Source organism: Oncorhynchus mykiss, chromosome 21 (genome assembly GCF_013265735.2).
Source record: "Oncorhynchus mykiss isolate Arlee chromosome 21, USDA_OmykA_1.1, whole genome shotgun sequence".
Taxonomy (NCBI): Eukaryota; Metazoa; Chordata; class Actinopteri; order Salmoniformes; family Salmonidae; genus Oncorhynchus; species Oncorhynchus mykiss.
Genome location: NC_048585.1, coordinates 1,141,570 through 1,152,500, shown reverse-complemented (window position 1 = coordinate 1,152,500; position 10,931 = coordinate 1,141,570).

The following is a 10,931-nucleotide window of genomic DNA, read 5'->3' as shown; positions in this document are numbered from 1 at the left end:
GTCATGTAATACAATATATCATAATATAAACATGTATCCTGGGGGGGGGGGTCATGTAATATAATATATCATAATATAAACATGTATCCTGGGGGGGGGGGGGGGGGGGGGGTCATGTAATATAATATATCATAATATAAACATGTATCCTGGGGGGGGGGGGGGGTCATGTAATATAATATATCATAATATAAACATGTATCCTGGGGGGGGGGGTCATGTAATATAATATATCATAATATAAACATGTATCCTGGGGGGGGGGGGGTCATGTAATATAATATATCATAATATAAACATGTATCCTGGGGGGGTCATGTAATACAATATATCATAATATAAACATGTATCCTGGGGGGGTCATGTAATATAATATATCATAATATAAACATGTATCCTGGGGGGGGGGGGGGTCATGTAATATAATATATCATAATATAAACATGTATCCTGGGGGGGGGGGGGGTCATGTAATATAATATATCATAATATAAACATGTATCCTGGGGGGGGGGGGTCATGTAATATAATATATCATAATATAAACATGTATCCTGGGGGGGGGGGGGTCATGTAATATAATATATCATAATATAAACATGTATCCTGGGGGGGGGGGGTCATGTAATATAATATATCATAATATAAACATGTATCCTGGGGGGGGGTCATGTAATATAATGTATCATAATATAAACATGTATCCTGGGGGGGGGGGGGGGGGTCATGTAATATAATATATCATAATATAAACATGTATCCTGGGGGGGTCATGTAATATAATATATCATAATATAAACATGTATCCTGGGGGGGGGGGGGGTCATGTAATATAATATATCATAATATAAACATGTATCCTGGGGGGGGGGGGGTCATGTAATATAATGTATCATAATATAAACATGTATCCTGGGGGGGGGGGGGGTCATGTAATATAATATATCATAATATAAACATGTATCCTGGGGGGGGGGGGGGTCATGTAATATAATATATCATAATATAAACATGTATCCTGGGGGGGGGGGGGGGGGTCATGTAATATAATATATCATAATATAAACATGTATCCTGGGGGGGGGGGGGTCATGTAATATAATATATCATAATATAAACATGTATCCTGGGGGGGGGGGGGGGGGGTCATGTAATATAATATATCATAATATAAACATGTATCCTGGGGGGGGGGGGGGGGTCATGTAATATAATATATCATAATATAAACATGTATCCTGGGGGGGGGGGGGGGGGTCATGTAATATAATATATCATAATATAAACATGTATCCTGGGGGGGGGGGGGGGGGGGTCATGTAATATAATATATCATAATATAAACATGTATCCTGGGGGGGGGGGGGGTCATGTAATATAATATATCATAATATAAACATGTATCCTGGGGGGGGGGGGGTCATGTAATATAATATATCATAGTATAAACATGTATCCTGGGGGGGGGGGTCATGTAATATAATATATCATAATATAAACATGTATCCTGGGGGGGGGGGGGGTCATGTAATATAATATATCATAATATAAACATGTATCCTGGGGGGGGGGGGGTCATGTAATATAATATATCATAATATAAACATGTATCCTGGGGGGGGGGGGGTCATGTAATATAATATATCATAGTATAAACATGTATCCTGGGGGGGGGGGGTCATGTAATATAATATATCATAATATAAACATGTATCCTGGGGGGGGGGGGGTCATGTAATATAATATATCATAGTATAAACATGTATCCTGGGGGGGGGGGTCATGTAATATAATATATCATAATATAAACATGTATCCTGGGGGGGGGGGGTCATGTAATATAATATATCATAATATAAACATGTATCCTGGGGGGGGGGGGGTCATGTAATATAATATATCATAATATAAACATGTATCCTGGGGGGGGGGGGGGGTCATGTAATATAATATATCATAATATAAACATGTATCCTGGGGGGGGGGGGTCATGTAATATAATATATCATAATATAAACATGTATCCTGGGGGGGGGGGGGTCATGTAATATAATATATCATAATATAAACATGTATCCTGGGGGGGGGGGGTCATGTAATATAATATATCATAATATAAACATGTATCCTGGGGGGGGGGGGGGGGGGGGTCATGTAATATAATATATCATAATATAAACATGTATCCTGGGGGGGTCATGTAATATAATATATCATAATATAAACATGTATCCTGGGGGGGGGGGGGGGTCATGTAATATAATATATCATAATATAAACATGTATCCTGGGGGGGGGGGTCATGTAATATAATATATCATAATATAAACATGTATCCTGGGGGGGGGGGTCATGTAATATAATATATCATAATATAAACATGTATCCTGGGGGGGGGGGTCATGTAATATAATATATCATAATATAAACATGTATCCTGGGGGGGGGGGGGGTCATGTAATATAATATATCATAATATAAACATGTATCCTGGGGGGGGGGGGGTCTTGTAATATAATATATCATAATATAAACATGTATCCTGGGGGGGGGGGGTCATGTAATATAATATATCATAATATAAACATGTATCCTGGGGGGGGGGGGTCATGTAATATAATATATCATAATATAAACATGTATCCTGGGGGGGGGGGGTCATGTAATATAATATATCATAATATAAACATGTATCCTGGGGGGGGGGGGGTCATGTAATATAATATATCATAATATAAACATGTATCCTGGGGGGGGGGGGGGTCATGTAATATAATATATCATAATATAAACATGTATCCTGGGGGGGGGGGGGTCATGTAATATAATATATCATAATATAAACATGTATCCTGGGGGGGGGGGGGGGGGGTCATGTAATATAATATATCATAATATAAACATGTATCCTGGGGGGGGGGGGGGTCATGTAATATAATATATCATAATATAAACATGTATCCTGGGGGGGGGGGGTCATGTAATATAATATATCATAATATAAACATGTATCCTGGGGGGGGGGGGGTCATGTAATATAATATATCATAATATAAACATGTATCCTGGGGGGGGGGGGGGGGGGTCATGTAATATAATATATCATAATATAAACATGTATCCTGGGGGGGGGGGGGGGGGGTCATGTAATATAATATATCATAATATAAACATGTATCCTGGGGGGGGGGGGTCATGTAATATAATATATCATAATATAAACATGTATCCTGGGGGGGGGGGGGGTCATGTAATATAATATATCATAATATAAACATGTATCCTGGGGGGGGGGGGTCATGTAATATAATGTATCATAATATAAACATGTATCCTGGGGGGGGGGGGGGGGTCATGTAATATAATATATCATAATATAAACATGTATCCTGGGGGGGGGGGGGGGGTCATGTAATATAATATATCATAATATAAACATGTATCCTGGGGGGGGGGGGGGGGGGTCATGTAATATAATATATCATAATATAAACATGTATCCTGGGGGGGGGGGGTCATGTAATATAATATATCATAATATAAACATGTATCCTGGGGGGGGGGTCATGTAATATAATATATCATAATATAAACATGTATCCTGGGGGGGGGGGGTCATGTAATATAATATATCATAATATAAACATGTATCCTGGGGGGGGGGGGTCATGTAATATAATATATCATAATATAAACATGTATCCTGGGGGGGGGGGGGTCATGTAATATAATATATCATAATATAAACATGTATCCTGGGGGGGGGGGGGGGGGGTCATGTAATATAATATATCATAATATAAACATGTATCCTGGGGGGGGGGGGGGGTCATGTAATATAATATATCATAATATAAACATGTATCCTGGGGGGGGGGGGGGGGGGGGTCATGTAATATAATATATCATAATATAAACATGTATCCTGGGGGGGGGGGGGTCATGTAATATAATATATCATAATATAAACATGTATCCTGGGGGGGGGGGGGGGGGGGGGTCATGTAATATAATATATCATAATATAAACATGTATCCTGGGGGGGGGGGGGGGGGGGTCATGTAATATAATATATCATAATATAAACATGTATCCTGGGGGGGGGGGGGGGGGGGGGGGTCATGTAATATAATATATCATAATATAAACATGTATCCTGGGGGGGGGGGGGGGGGGGGGTCATGTAATATAATATATCATAATATAAACATGTATCCTGGGGGGGGGGGGGGGGGGTCATGTAATATAATATATCATAATATAAACATGTATCCTGGGGGGGGGGGGTCATGTAATATAATATATCATAATATAAACATGTATCCTGGGGGGGGGGGGGGGGGGGGGGTCATGTAATATAATATATCATAATATAAACATGTATCCTGGGGGGGGGGGTCATGTAATATAATATATCATAATATAAACATGTATCCTGGGGGGGGGGGGGGGGGGGGGGGTCATGTAATATAATATATCATAATATAAACATGTATCCTGGGGGGGGGTCATGTAATATAATATATCATAATATAAACATGTATCCTGGGGGGGGGGGGGTCATGTAATATAATATATCATAATATAAACATGTATCCTGGGGGGGGGGGGGGGTCATGTAATATAATATATCATAATATAAACATGTATCCTGGGGGGGGGGGGGGGTCATGTAATATAATATATCATAATATAAACATGTATCCTGGGGGGGGGGGGTCATGTAATATAATATATCATAATATAAACATGTATCCTGGGGGGGGGTCATGTAATATAATATATCATAATATAAACATGTATCCTGGGGGGGGGGGGGGTCATGTAATATAATATATCATAATATAAACATGTATCCTGGGGGGGGGGGGGGGTCATGTAATATAATATATCATAATATAAACATGTATCCTGGGGGGGTCATGTAATACAATATATCATAATATAAACATGTATCCTGGGGGGGGGTCATGTAATATAATATATCATAATATAAACATGTATCCTGGGGGGGGGGGGGGGTCATGTAATATAATATATCATAATATAAACATGTATCCTGGGGGGGTCATGTAATACAATATATCATAATATAAACATGTATCCTGGGGGGGGGTCATGTAATATAATATATCATAATATAAACATGTATCCTGGGGGGGGGGGGGGGTCATGTAATATAGTATATCATAATATAAACATGTATCCTGGGGGGGTCATGTAATACAATATATCATAATATAAACATGTATCCTGGGGGGGGGTCATGTAATATAATATATCATAATATAAACATGTATCCTGGGGGGGGGGGGGGGGGTCATGTAATATAATATATCATAATATAAACATGTATCCTGGGGGGGGGGGGTCATGTAATATAATATATCATAATATAAACATGTATCCTGGGGGGGTCATGTAATACAATATATCATAATATAAACATGTATCCTGGGGGGGGGTCATGTAATATAATATATCATAATATAAACATGTATCCTGGGGGGGGGTCATGTAATATAATATATCATAATATAAACATGTATCCTGGGGGGGGGGGGGGTCATGTAATATAATATATCATAATATAAACATGTATCCTGGGGGGGGGTCATGTAATATAATATATCATAATATAAACATGTATCCTGGGGGGGGGGGGGGGGGTCATGTAATATAATATATCATAATATAAACATGTATCCTGGGGGGGGGGGGGGGGTCATGTAATATAATATATCATAATATAAACATGTATCCTGGGGGGGGGGGGGTCATGTAATATAATATATCATAATATAAACATGTATCCTGGGGGGGGGTCATGTAATATAATATATCATAATATAAACATGTATCCTGGGGGGGGGGGGGGGGGGTCATGTAATATAATATATCATAATATAAACATGTATCCTGGGGGGGGGGGGGTCATGTAATATAATATATCATAATATAAACATGTATCCTGGGGGGGGGGGGGGGGGGGGGGTCATGTAATATAATATATCATAATATAAACATGTATCCTGGGGGGGGGGGGGGTCATGTAATATAATATATCATAATATAAACATGTATCCTGGGGGGGGGGGGGTCATGTAATATAATATATCATAATATAAACATGTATCCTGGGGGGGGGTCATGTAATATAATATATCATAATATAAACATGTATCCTGGGGGGGGGGGGGGGGTCATGTAATATAATATATCATAATATAAACATGTATCCTGGGGGGGGGGGGGGGGGGGGGGTCATGTAATATAATATATCATAATATAAACATGTATCCTGGGGGGGGGGGGGTCATGTAATATAATATATCATAATATAAACATGTATCCTGGGGGGGGGGGGGTCATGTAATATAATATATCATAATATAAACATGTATCCTGGGGGGGGGGGGGTCATGTAATATAATATATCATAATATAAACAAAGAAAGAGAGGTAGATAATATATAAAAGTGAAATGTGTCTCTCTCTCTCTCTGTCTCTCTGTCTCTGTCTCTCTCTCTCTCTCTCTCTCTTTCTCTTTCTCTCTCTCTCTCTCTCTCTCTCTCTCTCTCTCTCTCTCTCTCTCTCTCTCTCTCTCTCTCTCTCTCTCTCAATTCAATTCAAGGGCTTTATTGACATGGGAAACATATGTTAACATTGCCAAAACAAGTGAACTACATAATATACAAAAGTTAAATACACAATAAAAATCAACAGTAAACATTTCACTCTTTTCACACATTTCATTTCTCTCCCTCTCTCTCTCTCTCTCTCTCTCTCTCTCTCTCTCTCTCTCTCTCTCTCTCTGTCTCTCAGAATATTCTATTCTGACGAGAGCAAAGAGGGAAAGTTGGGGAAAGAACAAAGTGCCTTTATCTCAGAGGAGAGAGAGAGTTAGAAGAGGTAATGAGAGAGGGAGTTAGAAGAGGTGATGAGAGAAGAGAGAAGAGGTGAAGAGAGAGAGAAGAGGTGATGAGAGGAGAGGGAGAGAGAAAGAGAGTGGAGCAGAATAGAGGAAGAGAGAAGAGGTGATAAGAGAAGAGAGAAGAGAGAAGAGAGAGAGAGAGAAAGAGAGTAGAGCAGAATAGAGGGAGAGAGAGATAGAGGGACAGAAAGGCAGACAGACACAGTGAGAGAAGATAACAGCCACTCTGTAATGACAGAGTGAGATGGGGACAGGCAACAAAGGAGAGACAGAGAAATAAATAGAATGAGCTGTCACCCTCTCTTCATATCTAATAAAATATATGTTATGCCTCACCACTGTGATCAGGGTTTATAATAACACTCATCTACATGGAGGAGACCAAGGCCATGGCTGTGGTGTGTTAGTGTGTGTGTTAGTGTGTGTGTTAGTGTGTGTTAGTGTCTGTGTAAGCGTGTGTGTTACTGTGTGTTAGTGTGTGTTAGTGTGTTAGCGTGTGTGTTAGTGTGTGTTAGTGTCTGTGTAAGCGTGTGTGTTACTGTGTGTTAGTGTGTGTTAGTGTGTGTTAGTGTGTGTGTTAGTGTGTGTTAGTGTCTGTGTAAGCGTGTGTGTTACTGTGTGTTAGTGTGTGTTAGTGTGTTAGCGTGTGTTAGTGTCTGTGTAAGCGTGTGTGTTACTGTGTGTTAGTGTGTGTTAGTGTGTGTATTAGTGTGTGTGTTAGCGTGTGTGTTAGTGTGTGTGTAAGCGTGTGTGTTAGCGTGTGTGTCTCTTTGACAAAGGGGAGGATGGATCTATCTGTCTGTCTACTGAGTGGATAAACTATCTGTGTAATAACATGAGGGGGAGGGCTGTTCATGGCCCTGGTCAGAGGTAGAGCACTATACAGGGAATAGGGTGCCATTTGGGACAGCAGCCTCTCTCTCTGTCCCCTATCCCAACAGGAGACTACAGCCAGCTGACAGGACAGTAAGAGCTGTCGACCAGGCAGGCTAAGTGTTGACATTTGCTAGCAGACATAGAGGACCTGCTGGAGGACTGAGCACAGACTGGGGGAGCTGAGGGTAGAGGACTGAAAGCAGGCTAGGGGCGCTGAGGTTGGAGGACTGAGAGCAGGCTGGGGGCGCTGAGGGAGGAGGACTGAGAGCAGGCTGGGGGAGCTGAGGTTGGAGGACTGAGAGCAGGCTGGGGGAGCTGAGGGAGGAGGACTGAGAGCAGGCTGGGGGAGCTGAGGGAGGAGGACTGAGAGCAGGCTGGGGGAGCTGAGGGTGGAGGACTGAGAGCAGGCTGGGGGAGCTGAGGGTGGGGACTGAGAGCAGGCTGGGGGAGCTGAGGGTGGGGACTGAGAGCAGGCTGGGGGAGCTGAGGGTGGAGGACTGAAAGCAGGCTGGGAGAGCTGAGGGTAGAGGACTGAAAGCAGGCTGGGGGAGCTGAGGGTGGAGGACTGAGAGCAGGCTGGGGGAGCTGAGGGAGGAGGACTGAGAGCAGGCTGGGGGAGCTGAGGGAGGAGGACTGAGAGCAGGCTGGGGGAGCTGAGGGTGGAGGACTGAGAGCAGGCAGGGGGAGCTGAGGGTGGGGACTGAGAGCAGGCTGGGGAGCTGAGGGTGGGGACTGAGAGCAGGCTGGGGGAGCTGAGGGTGGAGGACTGAAAGCAGGCTATGAGAGCTGAGGGTAGAGGACTGAAAGCAGGCTGGGGGAGCTGAGGGTGGAGGACTGAGAGCAGGCTGGGGGAGCTGAGGGTGGAGGACTGAGAGCAGGCTGGGGGAGCTGAGGGTGGGGACTGAGAGCAGGCTGGGGGAGCTGAGGGTGGGGACTGAGAGCAGGTTAGGGGAGCTGAGGGTGGGGACTGAGAGCAGGCTAGGGGAGCTGAGGGTGGAGGACTGAGAGCAGGCTGGGGGAGCTGAGGGTGGGGACTGAGAGCAGGCTGGGGGAGCTGAGGGTGGAGGACTGAGAGCAGGCTGGGGGAGCTGAGGGTGCAGGACAGTACTGCTGGTTTGGCTTGACATGATAGTGGTCCTATTCTGCTGGGAGGAGAGAGTGTGTGGTAGAGTGTATCCTAGACATGTCCCTGTGTGTGTGGTAGAGTGTATCCTAGACATGTCCCTGTGTGTGTGGTAGAGTGTATCCTAGACATGCCCCTGTGTGTGTGGTAGAGTGTATCCTAGACATGTCCCTGTGTGTGTGGTAGAGTGTATCCTAGACATGTCCCTGTGTGTGTGGTAGAGTGTATCCTAGACATGTCCCTGTGTGTCTGGTAGAGTGTATCCTAGACATGTCCCTGTGTGTGTGGTAGAGTGTATCCTAGACATGTCCCTGTGTGTGTGGTAGAGTGTATCCTAGACATGTCCCTGTGTGTGTGGTAGAGTGTATCCTAGGCATGTCCCTGTGTGTGTGGTAGAGTGTATCCTAGACATGTCCCTGTGTGTGTGGTAAAGTGTATCCTAGGCATGTCCCTGTGTGTGTGGTAAAGTGTATCCTAGACATGTCCCTGTGTGTGTAGTAGAGTGTATCCTAGACATGTCCCTGTGTGTGTAGTAGAGTGTATCCTAGACATGTCCCTGTGTGTGTGGTAGAGTGTATCCTAGACATGTCCCTGTGTGTGTGGTAAAGTGTATCCTAGGCATGTCCCTGTGTGTGTGGTAAAGTGTATCCTAGACATGTCCCTGTGTGTGTAGTAGAGTGTATCCTAGACATGTCCCTGTGGGTGTGGTAGAGTGTATCCTAGACATGTCCCTGTGTGTGTGGTAGAGTGTATCCTAGACATGTCCCTGTGTGTGTGGTAGAGTGTATCCTAGACATGTCCCTGTGTGTGTGGTAGAGTGTATCCTAGACATGTCCCTGTGTGTGTGGTAGAGTGTATCCTAGACATGTCCCTGTGTGTGTGGTAGAGTGTATCCTAGACATGTCCCTGTGTGTGTGGTAGAGTGTATCCTAGACATGTCCCTGTGTGTGTGGTAGAGTGTATCCTAGACATGTCCCTGTGTGTGTGGTAGAGTGTATCCTAGACATGCCCCTGTGTGTGTGGTAGAGTGTATCCTAGACATGTCCCTGTGTGTGTGGTCCGTCCAGAGGAAACAGTATAGCCAGTCTGCTCCTCTCTCTCTGTGTGTGTGTGTGTGTGTGTGTGTGTGTGTGTAGGTGTGTGTGTGTGTAGGTGTGAGAGACCCATCTCTCTGTGGAGTGCTTCCTTTTACAACACTATCTGATGGTGAAGATAAGACACTGAGGGTGTGAATCAGTCAGACTGTCAACACACTCTAACATTTACACTATATCAGTATGGGCATTAACCTCAATAACCCCTACAAGAATAGACAGTTTACCCGTAATAACCCCTACAAGAATAGACAGGTTAACCTCCAATAACCCCTACAAGAATAGACAGTTTAACCCCAATAACCCCTACAAGAATAGACAGGTTAACCTCCAATAACCCCTACAAGAATAGACAGGTTAACCTCCAATAACCCCTACAAGAATAGACAGTTTAACCCCAATAACCCCTACAAGAATAGACAGTTTAACCTCAATAACCCCTACAAGAATAGACAGGTTAACCTCCAATAACCCCTACAAGAATAGACAGTTTAACCTCCAATAACCCCTACAAGAATAGACAGGTTAACCTCCAATAACCCCTACAAGAATAGACAGTTTAACCTCCAATAACCCCTACAAGAATAGACAGTTTAACCTCCAATAACCCCTACAAGAATAGACAGGTTAACCTCCAATAACCCCTACAAGAATAGACAGTTTAACCTCAATAACCCCTACAAGAATAGACAGGTTAACCTCCAATAACCCCTACAAGAATAGACAGGTTAACCTCCAATAACCCCTACAAGAATAGACAGGTTAACCTCAATAACCCCTACAAGAATAGACAGGTTAACCTCCAATAACCCCTACAAGAATAGACAGTTTAACCTCCAATAACCCCTACAAGAATATACAGGTTAACCTCCAATAACCCCTACAAGAATAGACAGGTTAACC